The following is a 25,473-nucleotide window of genomic DNA, read 5'->3' as shown; positions in this document are numbered from 1 at the left end:
TAGATTGACTACATAAAAGAAATCTTCCAGGAAATATTTCAGCAAGAGACCTCATTTCTGATCTTGCAGATGTAACTCATGAGGTTTAAAGTCCTCTTGGTGTCTCCACATGAATGTTAATTTTATGTGTCACCCCAGATAAATTTTCAGGTACTGTTCTAGATATTTCTGTCAAGGTGTTTTTTAAAGAGATTAATAGCTTATCAAGTTACTTTCTAAATGTGAATTGACCTCATATATTTAGTTGAAGACCTTTAAAGAACAAAGACTAATCTCACTTAGGTAAGAAAGAATTTTGCTTTTAAGCTCAAATTGCAACCTTTTCCTTCTACCTGCTGTCCTTTCCTGCAGACTTTGAAGTTCTCATGTCTCCAAAACAGTTATCAACCTCTCTCTGTTCCTGTCTCTTTACACATACACACACACAAGTAAACTGATATGCTGTCGCTGCTGTTTTTCTGGAGAACCCTGACTAATAAACACTACGCCAATAGATTATCTGAGATAGCTTTCTTCTGGTCACTGATGCGGTTCTGAAAAACTCATGTGAAGAACCTCCATGGAGCTGGACATTGCCCTGCCTAAAGATGTTGTGGGCAATATCAGAAGACTTTCTTAAGGCATGTGCTTTGAAGTTGCGTAGGTTGTACTAGGTCAAACGGAAAGTGAATTGTGACAGCTTGTTGCCAACACAAAAGAATACCCTCACGGAACCCTCCACTTCAACAGCTTCATGAATAACACTTCCGTGATAAATTTTGCTTTTTTCAATGTGAATTATGATTTCATTACATTTTAGGTTTTCTTTGACATTTTGGAACATTTGCAATGTTACATGTGGTGTTTATAAATGAATTCTGTAAGTCCATTAATAAATTGAATTGTTTCCACAACCATTTGAGGTACACAGTACTGTTACTTCCACATTTAATGAAAGTGTCTAAGGCATGAAAAGCTCCTGTGAATTGCCCAGTATTCCTCAAAGACTTAATGACATAGCGAGGATTTGCACATAGGCTGTGTCAGTGCTATATGTTCAACCATAATTGATTTTTTAAAGTATCAATTTCATTTTTCCCTTTGAATTTTGGATGCAACAGTACAAATTTATTTGATTATCAATGAATATCCTTTCCATTTTCCCAGTTGGTGTTGATACATTTCTGTCACCTTTATTTTCCTATACAAAAAACAAAACAAGAAACTGAGAAAAATGTTATCAATACATTCTAAAATATTATAAAATTAAAATAACTAATTGGTATTCATTAATAAGAAACACATTATATATCTTGTAGGTCTATATTTGTTTTCTTGAGAAACCACTTTGAAGATACCAATATATAATACAATAGCCATCGTTAATTTCCTACCACTTTGTCTGTAATTCAGTATGGCTTATGTTGTTCTTATGCTATTTTGTACATGGATGTCTGTTTGTTAATATATTTCCTTTCTTTCATTTTTGAAATAAATTTTTAAAAAAGAAACACATTATCTAATTTACATGTTAATAGAGATGAGAAATTTATGAAATCATTTTCATTGGAAAAAATGAATTGAAATCTGACTCAATTCTGATAAAAAAGGAAAACATTAAGTAAAAGTGAAATTAGTACATATTTTATCATGGACAATATTCCTTTTATTTTGTAATAAAGCAGGAGCTTAATTTAGAAGATAGTTTTATTGTTATTTTTCTATTACATTTAAAAATACAGGGCTGGGGATTTAGCTCAGCGGCAAAAGCACCTGCCTGGCAAGCGCAAGGTCGTGAGTTCAGTTCCCGGTACCAGAGAAAAACCAAAAAAAATTTAAAAAAATAAAAATAAAAATAAAAATACAACATAAAGAAGAATGTCCTCATTAACATTGGAAACAAGCATTTAGATAATATAATTAGACAAAACTGTATCCAGTAATGTAAAAGTTGTAAAGAAGGTATAGTTTCTTTTTAGTTGTAATTCATATTAATTTACATGTGGAAAACTATAACAAAATATAATATAATATTTATATATGCATATGTATATTTAATTTAAAACATGAGCAGAACTTTGGATATATAAGTAATCAGTAGAAACTACTATGAAATAAGCTGTTTATTATACTAACAAAAAAAACCACTGGGCACATATTTAAGATAATATATAAAACCTATTTGAGAAACAACTATAAACATTCCAGAAATATACAGAAGGAGCCAGTTTTCATTAAGTAAATTAGTGATTTTCTTCCCATTCTCTTTAAATTCTTCTTCATTCTACTTCACATTCTTTTTTCTGCATATCCATGTACTGAATATGGAATAAGACTGCACCATTTCTTATTTAGTATAATCTATAAATATTGTCACAGACTGAGGACACTGGATAGTGGAATATGACAAAGGAAAAGATTTTTAAATGGGTAACATTTATAACTGCATTTATTTCAGTGTAACTGGAAAAAATGCCTATGTTCACCAAGGTAGCACTTCTATGTTTCTTCATCACTGTATCAGGTCTGATAGCGTGGGTCAACTCCTATAGAATTTCAAATAAGAGGGAAGTTAAAATCTGTCTTCTTATAAGGAACAATAACAAGTAAATGGTATAATCAAACTATATGGGGAGAAATGAAGTTTGAAACTATTACAGTAGTACACACATTGCCATTAATTTACCTCAAAATAGTCCCATGGCTTGAAGCACACTTATCCCATCATTATTGCTACTTTGCAGAAGAGTTCCTGAGGTTATTTTCTATGATTGTCTCTATGTGATGGAATAAACAAACTACAGTGACCACTGTGCCACTTGCCATCTAACAGAAAGGAGAGCTCATAAAAGTACTACAGTGTATCATCATCCATCTTATTTGCCACCAGATCTGGCCCCGTGAGAATTTTGCTTCTTCCCTAAAGTGAAAATGATCTTGAAAGGTAAACTATTTGGGTTGACTCGGGACACTTAGACAGGAAAGACAGCAGGACTAAAGATACGAAAGAGAAATTCCAGAACCATGTCAGAGTGTGCTGTGGCAGTGTGTTGAGAGGCACAATTCCAAGGGGTCCAGAGAAGGTACAAAAGTTTTGAAGCTGTTAAGAGAACAATATAGCAAGATCACCATAGCTCGCACTTCAACCAGTTTAAGTTTTAAACATAAAAACCCTGTCCGAAAAATTTAACAATTGATAAAAATAACAGGTAGATCTGCTCTGGTCTTTAAAATATGAATATAAAGGTAAAAAAACAAAGGAAACACACTCAAAGGAAACACTGCTGAAGGTAAAAATACAAAATAATGATAGTACGCAAAGTATGCACAGAACAGAATTAAAATATAGCACTCAAATATTAAACTGGGATTTTTAGGAATAGATATTAAAATTTGGTTCAATATATTTAAAGACATACTTTATTATTAAGTTAATTCCACGTGTGTGGCATAAGAAATGGACACTTGGATCTTCTCTCACCATAATCATAGATGTGGCAGCCAGTTGATCTTAGGCAAAAATAATGCAAATTCAGTCACTCCAACTCAGCAGTCCTCATCAATGTGGAAGAATGATCATCTGGCATGTATTTTCTGGCTACTAGCAATGTCCTGACTATTATTCTGATAAAAGAAAAAAAAGATAATTTTTTTACTTTTCCATTTGAGTACATAGACTTTCCATAGACACAAATGTTTTCTTTCTAATAATTGCAGATCTCATTCCTTTTGCTTTTGGAACTATGAAAACAAAATCTTATGTAATATTATTAAGTTTTCTTTTAGAATTGTTTATCTTCTCCCCCTAAGAATATCTGATAAAAATTTTAAAAATATTGAACATTGAAGAAAAACCAACATATCATATTTTCAACCAAGAATAACAAATTTATTAGGGCAATCCAACTTGATAGACAGTAATCTGATAGACCAGTGTGATTCTAAAGTAGAGATTCACCCTCTAAAATTATTTTAGGCCAGGTGGAGCCCCAGACAATGTCAGGAACCTTGAGGGCCAATCCCTGCCCAACTCACACCCTCGAGGGAGCCGAGCTGAACCTCACACAGTTTCAGGAACCTCCGTGACTGCACCCTCACCCCTCCCCCACCAGCATGGGAACCTAGCTGGGTCCAGGGCAACCTCTGAAGCCTTGCGAACAGGACCTGCCCCCTCTGAACCCTTGTGAAAGCCAGACTTTACCTCAAACAGCTTCAGGAAACCCAGTAGAGCTGCCCTTACCACTCCTCCACCAGCAGGCAAACCAGTTGAACACTGTACAACTTCAGGGACCTCAGTAGCCACTCCTTGCACTCCTCTGCACCCTCATAGGAGCCCAGCTGAACTTCAGATAGCTTCAGTGGCCTCAGTGACTGTGTGCTTATCACTTTTGCACTGGTGTGGGATCTATGCTGGATCCTGGGAACTGTCTACAGCCTCAGTGACGACAGCCAGCCCACTCTCCATGCATGCAGAAGTGGGGCTGAAATGCAGACAGCTTTGGGAACCCCACATGGGAGCCAAGTTGAGGCCCAGAGAATTTTGGGAGCATCAGTCACTGCACCTCGCTCCCACACACCATCACAGGAACCACACAGGGTACCAGGGACTTTCAGGTCCTTGCCATGCCACTCCAACATAATCCTAGGAGTGAGACTGAGCTCCAGGGAACCTCCAGATCTTCAAAAATGACAAAATGAAGGAGCAAAATGCAATTTCAGACTTCCACCTCATGCAGAACAAGTCCAAGAGACATTGACAAAGAAAAACTTGGAAGCCTTACACCTAAAATTTCAGAAATGCTAGCAACTGAAGTAAAGAAAAACCTCCATCAGGCTACAGAAGACATCAGATCAGAAATAACCTCTCAGGTAAAAAAAGAAATGCCAACAATAATGAAAGAATTGTGCTAATACATCTAAAGATATAGATAAGAAAACAGAAGAACATACACAACTCATGGAAACCTTGAATGAACAATATAGAAAAGAACTAGAATGCATGAAAAAGATTCAAACAGATTTCCAGGAAATTTAAAATTCTACCAAAATCTAACAACACCTCTTGAACAAAACCGAAGATAGACTTTCAGACTTTAAAGACAGCACGCTGCTAATGACCGTGAAAAGAAGGATCTCTTAATAATAACAAGGAACCAGGAAATAACAATTCAACAGCTGCAAGATAAAGTGAGGAGAAAAAATTAAGGATTAATAGGTATCAATGAAGGAGCAGGAGGCAATGCAAATGACATGAAAAGACTATTTGCAGAAATAATAGAAGAAAGTTTCCCAAACACAGAGAAACAAATGGAAATAAATTAAGTGAGGCACATAAAATTCCAAATAGGCATAACCAAAGTATATCTACACTCAGACATATAGTGATCAAGATCCCAGAAATTCAACAAAAGAATAGAATATTAAAAGCTGTTAGAGAAAAGAAACAGGTCACCTATAAAGTAAAGTCCATCAGAATCATGGCAGATATCTGAACACAAACCATGAAGTCAAGAAGAGCTTGGAATGAAGTATTTCAGGTACTAAAATAAAACAGCTTCCAACCTGGACTGATGTACCATGCAAAACTATCTTTTCAATTTAATGGAGAAATAAAATATTTTCATGATAAAGAACAATTCTAGAAAGTCATGAGTGCCAAATCAATCTTTAAAAAAGTACTAAACATATTCTAGAAAGAGATAAATAAGACAACAACTTCAAGGACAACAACAGGAAGTAATTACTAAGCAAAGCAAGCAGTTAAACAGAGGGAAACAAGAGGAACCAATAGCAGGAAAATAACACGACAAAGATAAGTCAATATATATCACTTATGACCATCAATATAAATGGTCTCAATTCACCAATCAAAAGAAGCAGACTGGCAGAGAGGATCAAGAAACAAACTCCAACAATATGCTGTATGCAAGAAACACATTTAACTCAAAAGGAAATTCATATACTGTATATCAAAGGATGGCAAACAGTAGTCCATGCGACAGGAACCCAGAAAAAAGCAGGGGCACTTATTCTGTTTGCAGACAATGTGAACTTTAAACCAAGAATGAACAAAAGACATAAAGAAGGTCACTACATACTTGTGAGGGGAAAAATTCCAGAGGAAGAGATAATAAGCATAAACACCTATAAACACAGGAGCACCCAACTATATAAGACAAATTTTAACAGTCATGAAAAATGAAATAAGCAGCAACACAATCATAACAGGGGATTTAACACAATACTGTCACAAAGAGATCAACTAGACAGAAAATCAACCAAGAAATAACAGAATGTAACCAAACTTGTGAACAAATGGACTTAGTAGGCCTTTACAGAGTGTTCCACCCAACAGCATCAGAATTCAGATTCTTCTCAGGGGCACATGGGACATTCTTTAAAATAGAATATATACTAGCACATAGAAAATGCTTAAGTAAATGCAAAGGAATTGAAATTATCTCTTGCATACTATCAGACCATAGTGCAATGAAATTGGATATGAATGACAAAAGAAATCACAAAAACTCCATAAAAATGTGGAAATTAAATAACACCCTCCTGAACAACCAATGGGTCACAGATGAAATCAAACAAGAAATTAAATACTAAGTACAATCAAATGACAACATAGATAAAAATTACATGAACCTGTGGGATGTAATGAAAGCAATTCTCAGAGGGAAATTTATAGTGGTGAATTCCAACATCAGGAAAACAGAACAAGCACAAATAAACAATCTTATGCTGAACTTTAAGTTTCTAGAAAAAGAAGACCAACTCAAGCTCCAAGTCAAAAGAAGGCAGGAAATTATAAATATCACAACAGAAATTAACGCAATGGAGGCTAAAAAACAATATAAAGAATTAATGAATTGAAGAGTTGTTTCTTTGAAAGAATAAATAAAATAGATAAACCCCTAGCAAATCTTATCAAATAAAGCAAAGAAAAAACTGAAATGCATTCAGTAAGAAATGAAAGGGATGAAATCACTACAGATCCTGAATAAATTAAGATGATTAATACCTACTTTGAAAATTTTTACTCTCACAAGATAGAAAACACAGAGGAAGTGGAAAGTTTCTAGATACATATGAATTACCAAAGCTAAGAAGATGTAAAAACCCTAACTCAATATCAGCAAGCAAAATTGACAATATAATAAAAAACTTGCCTATGACGAAAAGCACAGGTCCTGATAGATTCACAGGTGAATTTTACAAGAAATTTAGAGAAGATTTAATGCCAATTCTTTACTAACTCTTTAATGAAATTGAAAGGGAAGGAATTCTCCTTAATTCATTCCTGGAGGCAAGTATTATCCTGATGCCAAAACCAGAGAAAGACACAAACAAAAAAGGTAACAATAGACCAATTTCCCTAATAAACATAGGTGCAAAAATTCTCAATAGTATACTAGCAAACAGAATGCAGCTAATCATCAAGAAATTTATACTATGACCAAGTGGGATTCATCCCAGGAATGCAGGGATATTTCAATATACACGTCAATTAATGCAGTACACCATATCAATAGAGCCAAACACAAAAATCACATGATCATCTCAATAGATACAGAAAAGGCTTTTGATAAAGTCCAGCACTCACTCATGATTACAACCCTACAGAAAATAGGAATAGATGGTCTTTACCTCACTCTGATGAAAGTCATCTATGACAAACGAACCTTCAACATCATATTAAGTGGACAAAATGTGAAAGCTTTTGCTTTAAAATCAGGAACAAAACATGAACTCTTCTCCACTGCTGGTGGGAATGCAGACTGGTGAAACCACTGTGGAAATCAGTTTGGAGACTCCTCAGCAAACCAGGTCAGGGGTCCCATTCAACCCAGCTATTCCCCTTCTAGGTATTTTCCCAGAAGATCTGAAAATATCACATCAAAGTGATATATGTGCACCCATTTTTATAGCAGTGAATTTGTAATTGCTAAATTGTGAAAAACAACCCAAATGTTCATCCACTGAGGAATGGATAAAAAAGTGGTATTTTTATATAATGGACTGTTACTCAGCTATAAAGAAAGATAAACTCAAGGCTTTTACAGGTAAATGGTCACAACTACAGACCATACTCATAAATGAAATAAATCAGACCTGCATGGGTAAGCAACATATTGTCTCACTAGTGTAAAAACCTGAAAGAGTGAATAAAAATGAGGGGGTATGATAGACATTGTGAAATGAAAGGAAACTTCTCAAAAGTAAGGAGCTACTGGGATGAGGGAAAAGAAAGAAGGGGAAATTATGTATATATATAGAGAGAGGATAGCTAACATAGTTGTACTACTGACTTCTATTGCTTTACTGAAAGGAACAGTTAATGATTAATTATTTGATCAATCGTGCATGTCTGTATTTGTTTTCATGAGAAACCACTTTGAAGATATCAATATGTAATATAAAATTAGGAACAAGACAAGGATGTCCACTGTCACCACTCTTATAGTTTTGGAAATGTTAGCCAGAGCAATTAGACAAGAGAAAGAAGAGGAATAATGATAGGAAAGAAAGAAGTGAAGTTATCATTATTTGCAGATGACATGATACTCTATATAGTAGACCCCAAAAACTCCATCAAAAGGCTTATAGATTTAATAACCTAATTCAGTAGCGTACATGGGTAGAAAGTCAACACCCAAAAATCAATAGCATGCCTGTGCACAAACTACAAACACACTAAGAGAGAAATTAGGGAAATCACACCTTTCACAATAGCATCTGAAAAATTAAATACTCAGGAATCAATCTAAAGAAGGAAGTAAGAGATCTATATACTGAAAATTATAGTATACTTAAAAAAGAGATTGAAGAAGATATCAGAAAATGGAAAGATACTCCTTGTTCATGGATAGGAAGAACCAACACTGTGACAATGGCATACTCCCAAAGTCATTGTACAGATTCAGTGCAATCCCAGTTAAAATACCATTAGTATACCTCAGAGATCTAGAGAAAACATTCCTAAGATTCATCTGGAACCAGAAGAGGCCTAGAATAGCAAAGCAATCCTGGGCAACAAAGAAAGACAGGAGGCATCACAATCCCTGAAGTGAAATTATACTACAAATCTGCTGCAATAAAACCACCATGGTACTGGCATAAAAACAGACCTGAGGATCAGTGGAACAGACTAGAAGATGCAGACGCAGTTACCACCACACTGACCCAACTTATCTTTGACAAAGTAGCCAAACATTTTCTGGAAGAATAATAGCCTCTTTAATGAAAGGTGCTAGAAAAATTGGCTTTCCACATGCTGAAGACTAAAATTAGAACCATGTCTATCACCATGCACTACACTAAAGTCAAAATGGATCAAAGATTTAAATATTAAAACTGAAAAGCTAAATCTACTGGAGAAGAAAGTAGGTAGAAATCTTGAAGACATAGAAGTAGACTCAGAGTTCATGAACAAAAAGCAAACTGCACAGGAAATACTTCAAAGAATCAACCACTGGGATTTCATCTTATTGAAAAGTTTTTGCACAGCAAAAGAAATCACCAACAGAGTAAAAGAAAACCCATGAATTGGGAAAAATTTTAGGTAACTGTCTCTCAGACAAAGGATTTCTATTCAGAACATGCAAAGAATTTTTAAAAAATCAGGCCTGCAAAATTCAAACACCCTTCCAAAAGTGGGCATCTGAGATGACTGCACACTTCTCAGATGAAGAAATACAAATGTCAAATAAAATACATGAAAAAATGTTCAACATCATTAGTCATTTGAGAAATGCAAATTAAAACGACATTGAGATTTCATCACACCCCAAAAAGAATGGCTATCATCAAGAAATAAACCAATAACAAATGCTAGAGGGGCTGTGGGTGAAAAAGGAATCCTCCACTGCTGATGGGAATGTGGATTGGTCAAACCACTGTGGAAATCAGTTTGGAGATTCCTCACAAAGCTAGGATTAGAAGTCCCACTTAACTCAGCTATACCCTTTCTGGATATTTTTTCAGAAAACCTGAAAACATCATACCTCAGCGATACATGGGAACCCACATTTACAGCAGCACAATTTGTCATAGCTAAATCTTGGAAGCAACTCAAATGCCCTTCAATTGAGGAATGGATAAAAAAGATGTGGTATTTTTATGCAATGGAGTTTTACTCAGCTATAAAGAAGATAAACTTGAGGCTTTTATAGGTAAATGGATGCAACTAGCGACCATACTCATCCATGAAATAAATCAGACCAACATGTGTAAACATCATATTTTCTCCCTAGTGTAAGAATCTGAAAGAGTAAATAAAACCCAAAATGTACAGTAGATATGATGAAACAGAAAGAAATTGCTCAAAGGAAGGAACAGCAGTAATGAGGGAAAGAAGAAAAGAAATAAAGAAGGGAGTATATATATATATATATATATATATATATATATATATATATACACACACAGAGAGAGGATAGATAGAAAAATGGGTAGATAGATAGCTGAGATAATTGTACTGCGATGTCTAATGGTTTATTGAAAGGAACAGTTAATGCTTAAATTTTTTTCTTGACCAATTTTGCATGCTTGCATCTGGTAATCTGAACAACTAATTTGAAGACAACCTTATGCAATATAACAACTATTGTTGGATTCCTACCATCTTGTTGAGTGAAGCTCTATATCATTTGTAATTTTTTATTACTTTTTATTCTGTTTAATGGTTTGATCAATCTTGCATTCTTACATCTGGCAATCTGAGCAACTTTATGGAAGATAACAATATGTAGTTGAGGTCATGTATCATTTTATTGTTTTTGTGGGGTTTTTTTGTCTTTGTCTTTGTTGTTGTTGTTTTTTTTTTAATTTTCTTTAAAATCAAAAAATAAAGAATAAAATTGAAAAAAAACACTTAGCAATCCCTATGTCCTGAATGAGGGGCAGACTGTGGTCAGTTGTGGTCAGTGCTGAGGAGCCACAACCTTATGGTCTTGTTTGCTGCAGCCTGTTTGGCCATTCTCTTGCACAAGATCTGCTCTGTCCCTTCTGCTTTCCTTACCCTCCCATATTCCTTCAGTCTCCAACTTCCTGTGGTCTTTACAGCAACCTGTGCCTTCACCTCCGAGATTTAGCACCACAAATTCACGGGCTCCTGTCTGGGGCTGTGGTCCTGCCACACATTTTTTCTGGCTTGCCAGGCCTTCTTTCTAAAATCTTTGTGGAAGTTTTTGTGAAAACACCACTCTTCTGTTTTGCATGTCTGAAAACTGACCACCACCTGGAGGACATCCAGGTCTACTGCTTTCTTGAGCAGCACCCTTCTGGGGTCAGGGCTGCACAAGGATCATGTGCCTTGAAGGATAAACTTCAGGGAATATTCTTGTCATGGCCTTTAAATGAGCAGGGTGTCCTGTAGCTCTCTTCTCAAAGAAAAATTCTTTCAATGAATTTATTCTCTTACACATTTAACTCTGGAAGCGTAGGAGCTGGTCAGTTTCTGAGAGACCTTCAAGCTGTCCTTTCCATTTTTCTGATGCTTCTTTTTAATGCTAATGTTTCCAGAAAATACAAATGCCATGGCCTCCCCTTTACATGTGCTTCCTTTCAGGTGAAACAAAAAACATTTTAGAACTTTTCACTGAACTATTTATTACTCATTTCAATTATAAATTAGACTAAAATGAGCCAGAGGTAGGCAAGCCACAGACTAAACATTGCACTGCCTTGAAATTTTCTTTCCCAGAGAATTAGCTCATTCTTTTTAAATTTATCCTTCGATAATCTTACCACATGGCAAAATGTAGAGAATGAAGCACACAAGGCATCTAGCTCAGTTTTCAGCAAACTCTTTATTCCTTTATGAAACCTTATAGGCCTGGCCTTTCTGTCCATATTTCTATTAGCACTCTAGTCTTCTGAGTTCTGAGCAGAATAACCCAGCAAATTCTGCTTATAGCCATTGAGCATTTCTCTAGATTGTTTCTCCAAAATTTTCCAAACTCCACCAACAAACAAGTTCCAAAAGCTTCTAAACCACATGGTCAGGTCCAGTCACAGCAATGAGTCCACTGTCACTGAGGATGCACTTACTAGGCAGCTTTTCCATCAGTGGCACACAGTATTCACCACCTGCAAGTCAAAGGAAACATTTATTTTGTCTCATGGCTTCAGAGGATTTAGCCCATTCTTCATGGCTGGAAGGCAGAAATGGCATGGCAGACAGGCCTGACTGAGGCACGAATGAACATCTGCTCATTCATGGTGGGCAGGTAACAGTAAGGGCATAGAGCAAGGGAGAATGTGCCCTTCAGGCCCTGCTCCCAATAACTCTCCTCTCCTGCCAGATTCCATCTGCAAACACACAAGACTTTGGACTACATTTTAGATCTCAATCATACCACTACTTTAATCAAAACAATTACTATGGTGCATTTTCTTTTATCTCCATGTCAGTATAACTGACCACTTACAAGTGATATTAGCCAAGAAAATTTATTTGTATATCACATATATGGATCTGCATATCTAATTGTACCTGTGTCATAGTTCTCAGACAGTGCACACAAACATCTTACCCACAAATGCTTGACTAAATAAAGTGCTATGCTTGAACTACTCTATATGCTTTAGTCAACTCAATAATATTTGTTCGCATTGTATGTTCAGAGTTCCAAACCGGTGTGCCAAGGACGGAAAGTGCTCCTATCAGTGATGTACCTATTGTCGCTTTCATTCAAAAAAGTTTTCCACACACAGGCTGAAAAATAGCATTTTCATCTCTGCTGACTCATCTATCAAGGCAATAAATTCATCATCACTGGGGGAAATGGAGCAGAAGATTAATGTTATAATTTCTACTTTTTATTTTTAATCAAATGAGAAGACATAGAAATGTTCCACTGCAGACATTTATAACATTGGGACAAGTAAAAATGAAACCCTATGCTGCAATCCCACTCAACTCCACCCACCTCCTAAAGACAGAAATTGAGCCCCTGTACAAACCTGTAATGAAGAGCCTTCAGAGTGCTTCAGTACCCATACATTTTGAGTCTTCCCACTGAGTCACATTATGAAGCAAGCACATGCCAGCTTCTTTTGTTTGCACCCATAGTATTTTTGAGGATAGTAACGTGGTTCTCTTTTCCACCACAATATTTTGGGCTGTTTCTTTTATAAAATCAAATAACCTAAAAATTCTCTAAGAATTGCTGGCTTTATTTTGTATTCTGCATATGGAATACGTTACATATTACAAATAATTATTTATTAAAAGAAATCAAAAGGCTATTTGTGATTTGAATGTGGATTCAAATGTATATTTCATCTTATTGAATTATAAAAAAATTTGCTTCAATGGATCAATAAAATTAATCATGACCCTTTCTTTACTTTTCCATTCAAAATAGAAGAGTAGTGGCTTCATTTTTACAGATATGTTAAAATTATTACATGTCTTCCTGCTGGCATGTTATTACTCCTTGAGAAAAGAATTCAAGACCATCTTTGTGGCATTTTTATACTATTTATTACATAATCTATACATACTTGGTGAAAGAAGAGACAGATTTTTCAACCCTGAGCACTTCGAAAAAAAACTAGCACAGCAAATCATTACAACAGAGCTTCCTTTCAAAGCTGTATAAAAGATGAAACAGTATTGGTCAGTATAGAAGCTACTTAGGTAACCCATTACAAGGCATGTGGAGAGTTTAAATCTGAATTCGTAAGCTTCTGATTTCCATCTTTATATATTGCAGTAGTCCTCATTACACTTTTCTTGAACTTTTTCTTTTCATTTTCTGTTTCCACATTTGCTGCTGATCAAAGAACTTATGTTCTAAAGAATGAATGAGGAAAGGAATCTAAGTGAAACAAATCCACTATCACAGTACTACTCTAGTCCTGCATTTATAGTTAGAACTTTTTTCTATAAAATTGTGCATGAGTTCTAACCAAGCAAGTCTATATAAGCTCCTTTTCACCTCCATGCAAATCCATGTAAACCCTCCGCTAGAACATGTGTAGCATGTCCTTCCTGTGCATACGTTTTGGCCTTCTTCCCTGACTTCTGGGGAATCTCATTAGTAATTTTAGTGCTTTTCCCAGTGACGGGCTGACCTATTTTTTTGGTGTGTTGTCTCAGTTACTTTTCTGTCATTGCTGGGACAAAGTACCTGATGCCCAAAATTAAGGAAGGAAAGGTTTATTTCGCTTACAGTCTGTGGAGGTTTCAGTCCATACTTGACATATTATAAGGCAGAGAGGCACATGGCAGAGGGCTGCAGCTCATGGCAGCAGAACACAGCCAAGCAACCAGTACACACCAGGCGGAATGGGGGAGGAATGGCCTCAAGCACCCTTTTCCTTTCCCTTACATATGCAAACTATTCACCCCAGGGTGGGTGTAGCTCTCACACCTCAATCAACTCTAAAAGCCTGCCCCATGGCCTCATGAGGCTTTGGGAGGACACACAGACATAAACCATAACATGTATGTAGAATCACAGTCTGGTGAGATACCATTACCCCTACTGTGAGGCAGAAGAAATAAACCAAGGGAATTTTCAATTAGAAGTTCATTTCTAATTCTAAGTGCTTCTTTTCAATTCCTGCCTTCTATTTTATGTCACTCAGATATTATTATTTCACTGTATAAACAACTACATTTTTTACTTTCTTCAAGGGAAAAAAAATATTTTTTTTTGGTACTGGCAATTAAACTCAGGACCTCGCACTTGCCAGGCAGGCACTGTGCCACTGAGCTATATCCCTGGCCTAATTTATTGGTATTTTACCTCAAATTATTACATTCAGTTTAAAATTTTGGAAGTTAATTAATGAAAAATGACTTCCAAACAAGTGATTATCTTATAAGGAAGGAAAATTATTTTCAAAGTTATTTTCTATAACATTGTCATGCATTGATTTTAAATTTAACATTATCTGCAAAATATAGTAAAATCATTCAGATTATTTGTAGCATATCTCTAGAGGAGTATGAAGCATCAGAAATACATCAATGTGTTAAAACATAACACTGTATCATTTTTATCATTTTGTGTGGTTTTGTTTTTGTCTATGTTACTGTTATTTTGTTATGGTTTTTTATTCTCTTTAAAATAAAAAATACATTAGTGTGGAATAAATATAATTAAGAGGAAAAGAATCTTTGTTTTTTTTCATTTTCTAATGTTTACAAGAAGTCTTTGAACTATATTCTAATGTTGTAAATAACATTTCATGTAATTTGGCTCTTTGAGAAAGTGAAAAAAATATGTACAAATCCAGTTGGAAAGTTATTTACATTTCTTTAGTGACATTGTGTTTCTTAAATTATTTTAATTCAGAAAAAATTAACCAAATTGTCTTGTTGGCCTTTTGGGCCTAGAAAATCTTTTGACACTGAAAAGCCCTCAAACATAAAATTAGATGCTTGTTTATTTCTTTGGGTTTCATTAACTCTTTGGAGGATCTAAGCGAAAGCCTTAAACCTGGCTTGTATAGCATTGCTTTGTTTGGTTTTGTTTCTGGAAACTGAATCACAGTATTATTCATGTTGGAATGCTCTCACCCTGTGGGAAATTTTACCATGTAAAGATCTAAATTAACACACCTGTGCTGATTCAATGGGGCAGAGTCAGCTAGATATGGCCTAAGGCAGGAGGAGTTTATTACCTTCTAAACCCAGGCATGCATACATCTTTTCATTTTATTGTAACTTTTTTTTGTTAATGAATCATATTTAATTTCACATTCCATAGTGTATATCAACAGATGGTTTTTTTTTTTTTTTGGTTTTTCTCCGGTACCGGGAACCGAACTCACGACCTTGCGCTTGCCAGGCAGGCGCTTTTGCCACTGAGCTAAATCCCCAGCCCCCAACAGATGGTTTTAATAGAAGTAAATATGAATTAAAATTCACTGTATCTACTGCTTAACATTCTTTTTTCTACTTATCTTTTCAAACTGAGTATTTTGACACATTTTTCTAGTAAAAATCGTGAGATTCTCACTTTATTTTGCATTTAAAAGTTGCAAATACATTTCTGTTCACTAAAACTCAGTATGAATTGAATGATGCAAGACAGTACAAAAAGCTTGATTATATTTTCTTTTCAAATGTATTTCTCCAGATAAATAGCTTGGAGAGTGATACTCAGCAAATTCATTTGTTAGGTATGTGTGTTGCATGTCTGTGTGTGTCTGCCATTCTCCTCTGCTTCTTTATTTGATAGCTGTCACATGCTTGCTTTTGAACAAGATTGTATTGCTTCAGTGTTAAATTTGTTTTTAGCCAGCCAATGTCTATAAGTGACATATTTATTCTTTGAAGTAACATTCACCCTGAAAAAGAGTGTCCCTCATGGGACTGTATATGAATCAGAGCTGTAGGAGCTTTATGGGAGTTTTCTAATTCTAGTGTTCTTACAATTCCATAAGTAACTACTATAGATAATGCCTATTTTACAAAGACGAAAACTAAGAAATAGAGATGCAGTTATCTGACCAAAATCACCTTACTAATTGCTGACAGATCCATGATTGAAAGTCACCCCAAGCCTAACACTCACAATATTAGCAAGTTTTATGAATTACTCCATCATAAAACTTCAGAATTACCAATAGGAATTACTATACTCATGTGTTTTATGATATTTTGTATATTATTCATATTTTCTTTTATTCTCTTTTATAGCTAAGAAATATTATAATAAAATCAGACATGCTAATTAATTTGACAGTATCACATTACTGGTAATTGAGAACATCAACCTGATACCTGGTATTTTTCATGTTGAAGAACTAAGCTTTTTATAACTTTACACCTTTGAGTTTGTTGTTTGTATGTTATGCATTTGATAAATGTAAACTTCATATAATTTTAAAAGTACATTGTAATATCAAATAGAAGTATGAAAGTAATACAAAATTGTGCAAACAGAAACTACTGCTTTAAGGGTGATCATGTACTTTAGAAAACAATCAAGATGTAGGTTTTGTGGACCAGCAAAAGAAAGGAAAATACTTTTACGAACATATGCAAGACATATGAATGTGTGTGCAAGATGACAAAGAGAAAGTAGTGGTGCTTATGATAAACTGGAAACTATATTTGCAGATAAAGATATTGAAGTACGGAAGAAAGAAAGATAAAACAACTGAAGAATTTAGCATCAACAGCACTGAAAAGTCTACTGAACAAACAAAATATTATGAAAGCCAAATTCCATATATGTAATTTTAATTGGCCATTGCACTGCACATAATCAACACAGTTTCAAAGTATTTTTATGAGTACAATGCCTTATAAATAGTTTTGCAGTGGAGCAGGCCTATAGTTCCAGGAGGCAGATTAGCACCTCTAGGAGCAGGAATAGCTCAGTGGTCAGAAGAGCTACTAGCAGGAAGAAAAGTGCAGCTGAACGGTTCACCTCATATTTGACGCAAAGTTACCAATAGCAATAGTAACAGGCTCACCGTAATCCAAAATAACTATTTTGATTTTCTAAGTCTTGTTAGTTATATGCTTTATATGCCACTTTCATGTGGCAGCTGAGTGACCAGACCAATTATTAGTATTAAAGTTTTTCTTTTACCATAATATTTTAAGTACTGAACATCTTGTGTTGGAAACATAAGCTTCAGTTTAGTATAAGCCCAACTATTTTCTCTTTGTTATTTTACACATTTATATACTTCACATAAGCTAATAAAACTGTTTTATTTTCTTAGCAGAGTAAAACCTCAACTAGAACAAATTTGAAGTTTTCTTTGTTTCTAAACATGTACTTACGAAACATATAACAAATTAAAAGCAGCAGTGTACGAAAGCGCAAAGAGCTTAGTCCTTCAAACAAAGTCTCAGGGTCTCAGCTTGATGCTTCCAATTACCAGCAACCTGACTGTGGTCAATTATTTAGGACATCTGATTCTATTCCCACATTGCTTAAAATATATTTCTTAGCATTATAAAATAATAAATTAAAATATGAATGACATATAAACTCCCATAAAGTTTGCAAGAAACATTACTTGATGTTATAAGTAATATTTTCAATTTTTTATAATGAAGTAGTAGTAAGAGTTTTCAATAATATTTTGGGTCTTGGGTTTAGTGTTCAAATCACAACCTTGTCAGAACCTAGCAAGGTGATTTTTGGTAGGGTAACTTCATCTCTCCCTCTGTCTCTCTCTCTCTCTCTCTCTTTGTAAAAATGAGTATAACTATGGTAGTTACTTACCAGACTGTAATGACAGTAAAATTAGTAAACCTTTACCAACATCCAAGAACTGTGATTCACACATTATAAGTCTCAGGAAATGTTAGATATTCTTTTTAATCGTGACTACCGCTTCAGAGAATAAATATGTTTTCAGTAGACATTGGTTTGCTAAAAATGAATTTTGACACAGAAAGCAGCATAGTCTTGGGTAAGGGTAAACACGAGAAAGTTACCTATAAATAAGCAGGGCAGAGTGGCAAACACACACACACACACACATGCACACATGCATGTGCACACACATCTACACATAAACACACACATGCACACTCCATACGTACAGAACAAGTGGACTGCACATAGAAGAGAAAGATGTGGGGTTACAAATCTCCAGACTTCCTATTTTTGGAAATATATTTGAAAAAAATTTCCAAATTTTATTACAGTGTTTCCAGCCTTAATTTTTTTATCAAATCTTAAAAAATAAAAATGTATCTTCAATATTTCATATATCTTTCATAATTCAATCATTTATTTTTAAAAATAATTTTAAAAAAGGTCTTAATGCAAAAACATGCAGAACATGGATTGGTAACTTTTTTCTCCCAAATATCTGTGACATATATATCATGGAATATGAAATTAAGTATTATTTATTGGCCGCAAAAGCACAGTTAGCAAACACACTCAACAAAACTATGAGGAAAAAGTGGAAAAGGGAAAGGGAACAAGGCCAGGCCTGCCAGGATCGTGAGGCGACTGAGTCCTCCTGCCTTGGGCAGCTCCTTGCTGATCCCGCCCTTCAGCCTCGCAGGTGTGCTAATCCACAGCGTTCCCCAGTGAAGTTTCCCAGAGAGAGAACATTCCAGCGTGAGGAGTAATGAGATCCATGTGATTCAACTGTCCAAAAACAATGCTATACCAGCCAGGCTTAAGACTCTCACGCAGATTCTCAGGAGAACAAGTGAAACCCAACGAAATAAACCTTATATTTTTACTCTCTATGGCTTATCAGACACAAAGAACACCTGGGTCCTCAACAAGATCATGTGGTTATTCTTTTACTGAAGAGGAAATAGTCTTAAGGAACACAATGCCACCACAGAGAATAATTTTCAAACTGAATTTACATTATTTTATTTTGTCCTGCTGTCTAAGACCATGCAAAAGTATTTCTGACACCAGCATACTGTTTAAACATGTTTTGTAAACATTCTAAGAGTTAAACTATATCTTTTTTTCTAGATTTCTTTGTTCCACTACAGTATGTTTTTGGGCACTCCTATGCTTCTAAAGATGAAAAAAGTAATCTAAATAATTTTACCATACTTTCCAGATAATTTTGAATTAAAATCAATGCATAAAACTTTCAAGCAATATGTTGGAAAGTATTTCCTTTTATAATTAAAAAAGACATTTTTACAACGCATTTTTCATTAGTTTAGCTCTCAAAATTTTAACCTCAGTATGGTAATTTGAGATAAAGTACTAAAAAGGGCTTTATTTTGATAAATTGAAAGGTATACTTGGGCGCACACTCACATAAGAAAGTCTAAGTGATCAAACTGAGCAACATGAATTTAACAGAAATGCTGAGGACCAGCACACCTTTTCTCCTTCAGCAGAGGCAGTGCATGAACACTAGCAGCTCCGTCTCCGTCCTGTGCCTGGCTTCTCTTCACGGAGGGCATAACGACATTCCGTCACACTGATACCTTCCAATTACCCAGTCACAGGGACTGGGCATTTAGTTCAGCGGCACAGCACCCGCCTGGCAAGAGCAAGGTCTTGAGTTTGGTTCCCAGTCCCGGAAAAAAAAAAAAAAAAAAACAATTACCCAGTCACTTCCATCCTTGGGAAGGATGTGAAGAATCACCACTCTGACTTTGCTGTAAGTCAGGTGGCTCCGGGAAGAAGGGCACCCCCATCTGCTGAGGAAGGACACACAGCACATGCTTTAGCAAATGGATTGCATGAAGGTGAACAGCAGTGTGTGCTACTTGAGTTAATGAAACCTCATACAGGACTTTTTAAAGAAAAAAAAATATAACAACAAAAGCAAGAGAGCAGTGATACTGTGGCAGTATTTGGGTTCACTTATGTTCTTTTCCTCCAAGAACTCTTACTGTCAGCGATCATAGTAAATACGAAAACCAAAAATGGAGATAAAATGTTAAACAGTCAGGAGTACTTGGAAATATAAGATCTAAATCAGAAGCTGATGTGTTGAAGATTTAAAGTCTACCAATGCCCTGTAATGATGAGGATCAGCTAAGTAACTCCTGCACAGACAAATAATTGTTTTTATTTTTCATTAGACCTCTGAAAGGCAGCTTTGTTGTGAAAATTCTCTGCCAGTTCTTTTCAGGTTGCTTAAGTTTGAAGAATCAGTTTCTTTTCCCCAAAATGCATATATTGTGCAATAAAGGATGTTAAAACTGTCACAGAATTATTTTAATATGTATTCCCAAAGAATAATAATATCCATGAAGGAATATATGTAATGTTTAGTACACCTGCTTAAATGAACTCACTACCATAAACTTTATACTGGAAAAGTCAAGAGAGTTTCATGACTATCCGTTAGTTATTCAATACAGTAGTATGACTCATTCAATTAAGAGTGAACTCACATTCTACTGTATATTGAAAATTAAAATAACTTTTAATTTATTTTTAATCACTGAGAATTTTCCATCCAAGATATATTCATACATGTACAGAACACATACACACCACTAGCAATTCTTAAATAATTTTTCAAGTCCTCTGCTTGTATGTAATAACCTACCAAAAACATTGTGGTGAAAAATAAAGCCATATTATTATACTCAAAAGTGTGTGAATGTGGACTGCAAACCAAGTAAGGAGAAATAGTGAGATCCTGCTCCATAATTCTGGATGATTCAACTAAACTCAAACTTATGAGTGTAGAAATATTCTGGGAATATTCCACTACAGGTTAGTTCAGAGTTTTGACTCGTGGCTTGTTTTTTTCCAACACATTTATGTTTGGCCCTTTTGGGAAGTACATGGAGTTGTGAGGGCTTCTGGCCCAGGATTTCCATTTGTACTCTTGTCCTGACCTTAGAAACATTAAGAGCAGGCCAGTTCTTGGTTGTTTCCGATTTAGTAAAGCATCAGACATTATATAATGACTTTTATCCTTACTAAGAATTTATTTTCTTGTCATATGCATATTGAAATGAAAATGCTACTGTATTTCAGCTTATTGCACTTGTATTTGCTTGCATAAAAAGCACAGGGACACACACCTCAATAGGAACAGTTTACACCTTTGGAACACCAGATTGGAATTCTAGACATACTTTCTTGAATAATACTGTTGTATGACCATTAGGGCATAAGGAGTACTTCACATACAACACTTAATGGAGTTCTTCACTTGTCCGAACAGCGTCTTGTTTGGGCTGGACTGAGAAGTAAGCAACAGGTAAGGTTAAATAATATAACTGAACATATGTGGTCTACCAAGGAATTTCCTGACATTGACTTATAAATAGTCAATTATACTTGAATTAATAGCAGCAGAAATTCACTGCTGATGTGTCCTGACTCAATTAATATTAATGAATTTGGATTTATCTAGAAACAAGCTTTTCAGAAAAGTAATGTAAAAGACAAGGTCAGTTCAGTGTTTCTTATATACAAATTGATCAATGTGGATTTTTACTGTTATAGTTAATTTTAATGGCCTTATCCAGGAGACATTATTGTGGTTGGAAACAATTAACAAAAAAGATGATAATTAGGGCCTAAACAAAAACAGAAAAAAGAGAAAAGGAAAAATAGAAAAAGAGATGAAAAATTGTTTATGAGAGGAGTTGGAGAATGAGAAGGAAATCCAGGAAGAGCCACGGTCATGTCACCAGGGTCATGTCACCAAGGTAGTGCGTTTTCTTTAGCTACACTTGGGTAAGAACTAAGTGGGATGCTGATTTTGACAAGAGCTGGGATTTCTCAAGCACGTGGTCAGCACTGCAAGACACAAAGCTGAAGGAGGGCATAGCATGTGATTAGGATGACCTAACCTCAGATGCTTACCAAATATTGTCTCCAGGATGAGGCCATTAAAATCATACCTATAACAATAAAAATTCACATTGATCAATTTGTATATAAGAAACATTGAACTGACCTTGTCGTTTCATTTATTTTGAAAATAACCTTCTTCAATAGATAGCATTATTAGAACCATTTCATAAACAGGGAGATGAGAAACTTAATCCCTTAAAGAGAGAGTTTATGATCTTAAATACTAAGTAAAGGATAATTAGAAAACTTACAAGAACTACAACTAAGATAAAGTTATTTGTATAAAATGCAAAAGTAAATACAAATATTTAGAGGCTGGAAGGATTTATATTGTTGAAAGTGTAGAAGAAGAAAATGCTGAGCTTTTAGTTTGAACACAAAGTTAAAGTAAACCAAAAAAGAAATTGAAGCAGTTAATCTATCTTGGAAAGACAGATGAAGAAATCCACGCAGTGATGCAGAATGTCACCATTTGTGTTTATGACCATGATCATGGTGTTGACACACTATCACATCCTGGTTACACGCACTTTTCCTCACTCCTAGATTACTACATCCTTTCTCTGTTGTTCTCAACCCTCTTAAGCCACCTCTGATTTCACAGCCAAGAATTTGGGAAGCAAATTTACACAGTTCCTGTCAACCAGCCTAGGCACACTGATCTCACACACTCAGTGCTTCTTCTGTTTTCTCAATATTAATTTGTATAGTATATTGTCACTTTAATAAAGCATATGGATAGAAACATCAACTAAACATGCGAGTACATGATTGTGTACATAAACACACATATCACAGTACATGTAGGTATATATTTTCAGAAGTGTGGAAAATGGAAAAAGTAAAATATACAGTACATTACAGTAAGTGACTTACAGACATTTGAGTTGCAAACGTTCAAGTGCTTACTGTGCAGTGTGACAGTGTACAATGTACAGCACTCAGTCAGCACCTTGGATGTCCAGAAGCCAGAGGAAAAACAGAGGTGATGAGGGGAGGACTGCCAGGAAGCGCAAAGCAAAAATCATGGAAAAAAAACAAAATAATTAAGAGATTGGACTGAGGTGGAAAGATGGTAGACATCACTCTATCATCTCCCACCTGCCCTCCCTCCTCTAGTCAGCAGCTCTCCTGTGAATTCATGCTATGCCATCCCTTTAAGGCAGTTGTACTTGTATGGTACCAGCGTTTCAAGGTAACTGTGAAAGGAAAGTTTATTTATAGCTGCACAGCCCTGTACCACTATTTTAAGGTAACTGTAAAAGTAAGTCATTTATTTGAAGTTGTACTATATGACCATTTTAAGGTAACTGTAAAAGTAAAACTAATTTATTTACAATATTTTTGTGCTTTTTTCTTTACATTATTTATGTGTGTCAAAGGCATATAAGATTCACTTTCTTGAACTTATAAATGAATCCAACTTACAAAGATGCTCCTGGAATAGTATAGTAGTTGTTTGTAAGTTAGGTACTGACTGTATTTAGCATAGCCAGGAAGATAGGCGTAGGATGGGAAAAGCTTAAGAAGAAGACAAGAAAAATTATCAAATTCTTCACTAAATAGCTTTGAAACCCCTCACTGATTAAAACATTCTTCTGTGTGTAACAGTCACTAATATGAACAAGAAAGTTAATATAATTTGAAGACAAAGGAAAAGAATCATATGTGCAACTAGGAGAAACTTAATTATAGCCTGTGCCCAGGAATCAAGTTTTCCAAGAAAACTCAGCACTTGAAAAGGAGGAAAAAATGAAATTAAAAATCACGCTAAATTTTTATGCTATGTAAAGTAGGGATAGGTAAATAAAAAGCTACATATAAATGTAAGATTGTTTCTTGTGGATGTATTTCACATGTAGAATCACATATCTCTGATGATGTTGAAAATAACCTTTGAATAATACAGATGTATAAATTGAAATGTAAAGCCATGGAATGTACAAATTACCTGGGTAAGATGAATTGAAATAATAAAGACTAAGTTGAAAAAGCTAAATATTTAAAGATTTTCTTCGAGTATTTAAGAACAATGAGTGAAAGAAAGAAAGAAAGAGTGAGAGGAGAAAGAAAAGAGGGAGGGAGGAAGGGAAAGAAGATGGAAAGAAGATAAAAACATGGAATTTTAATGTGAAGTTATAGGATAAAACATACAAAAATGGAAACAAAGACATCAAATATATTAATAATCTTATTAATGTGCCCTGACACAATTAAATGATATAAAACAGTTTTATGGGGAATGCAGAGCCCTTCATTTCATCATATATCATTTACTAAATCTCCCGCTCAATAACTCCAAAGTCAAATAAAATGTAAATATATTTAAATTAAGAAATAATACCAAAGGAAGAAAAATAATACAGACCAAAAGTTTTGGATCATTTGTAATAATACTAGAAGTGAATTACTAAAAACAAAACACAAAATCAAAATCACTGCCGTTTTGGCTGGGCATGGTGGTACATGCCTGTAATCTCAGCACTCGGGAGGCTAAGGCAGGAGGACTGTTGAGAGTTCAAGACCAGCCTGGGCTACAAAGTAAGCTCAAGGCCAGCCTGAACTGCATGGTGAGACCCTGTCTCAAAAAGACAAAAACCAACCAACCAAAAAAATAAATAAATAAACCAGCATTATTTAAAAAACAAACAAAAAAAAATCATTGCCATTTCGATATTTAACAAATAAAAAATGACTGCCTTCCAATATCTGCTTCTAAGATATGCAAATTTCATAGTACTAATTTTTAAATGCCATTACAGAAATAGTAAAATACAAAATTTTAAGAAGACAGTGACCTACTATCTACATTAGAAATGGAGAGAGAGGCTTCTCATTTTCTCTTAAATGACTTACCAATGACTCTACAAACTTGGGGTTTCATGAGAAAAACATTTGTACACAGATGATTCCTGCATAGAAAAATTAATTTGAATACATTAACATTATTTTACGTTATTCTGATCTTTACACCGCCTAAAATACACAGTGGTGTTATAGTTACCGTGGGAGATCTGAACAGAAGGACTGTTTACCTAAGTGACATCATTGTTTGCCAGAACATAACAGTCATCGGAGCAGAAATGACTCCGGAGCTCGGCACACTCCCTGTAATCTTTCTTGGCAATCTCTGGCCCGTTCATTGCACAGTTTAGGAGAGGGGTGAGACCAGAAAACGTATCTGTCTTCTGACTGGGATCTGCGATCGTTTACTGACCCGGAACAGGAATAGAGAGAGCTAGCT

At 35.0% G+C, this 25,473-nt stretch overlaps 1 long non-coding RNA gene across 4 annotated transcripts; it reads right to left on the bottom strand.

Moving 5' to 3' along the window:
- Window positions 1–2,375: 2,375 nt before the first annotated feature.
- Window positions 2,376–25,370, bottom strand: LOC106149489. Of its 4 annotated transcripts, none has more exons than XR_001235712.1 (7): window positions 25,234–25,370; window positions 25,086–25,141; window positions 23,106–23,229; window positions 22,239–22,276; window positions 12,037–12,075; window positions 3,461–3,603; window positions 2,376–2,525 (listed from the first exon to the last, which is right to left on the bottom strand). It is a non-coding gene; the product is annotated as an uncharacterized LOC106149489 (long non-coding RNA). The 4 variants fall into 4 exon arrangements; XR_001235714.1 differs by having other exon boundaries at window positions 25,265–25,370; XR_001235713.1 differs by lacking the exon at window positions 23,106–23,229.
- Window positions 25,371–25,473: the final 103 nt, after the last annotated feature.

The sequence above is a fragment of the Chinchilla lanigera genome, unplaced genomic scaffold, assembly GCF_000276665.1.
Source record: "Chinchilla lanigera isolate Chin_1 unplaced genomic scaffold, ChiLan1.0 scaffold00046, whole genome shotgun sequence".
NCBI lineage: Eukaryota > Metazoa > Chordata > Mammalia > Rodentia > Chinchillidae > Chinchilla > Chinchilla lanigera.
The sequence above is the reverse complement of the archived record's forward strand: the minus strand, read 5'-3'. Positions and strand labels throughout refer to the sequence as shown.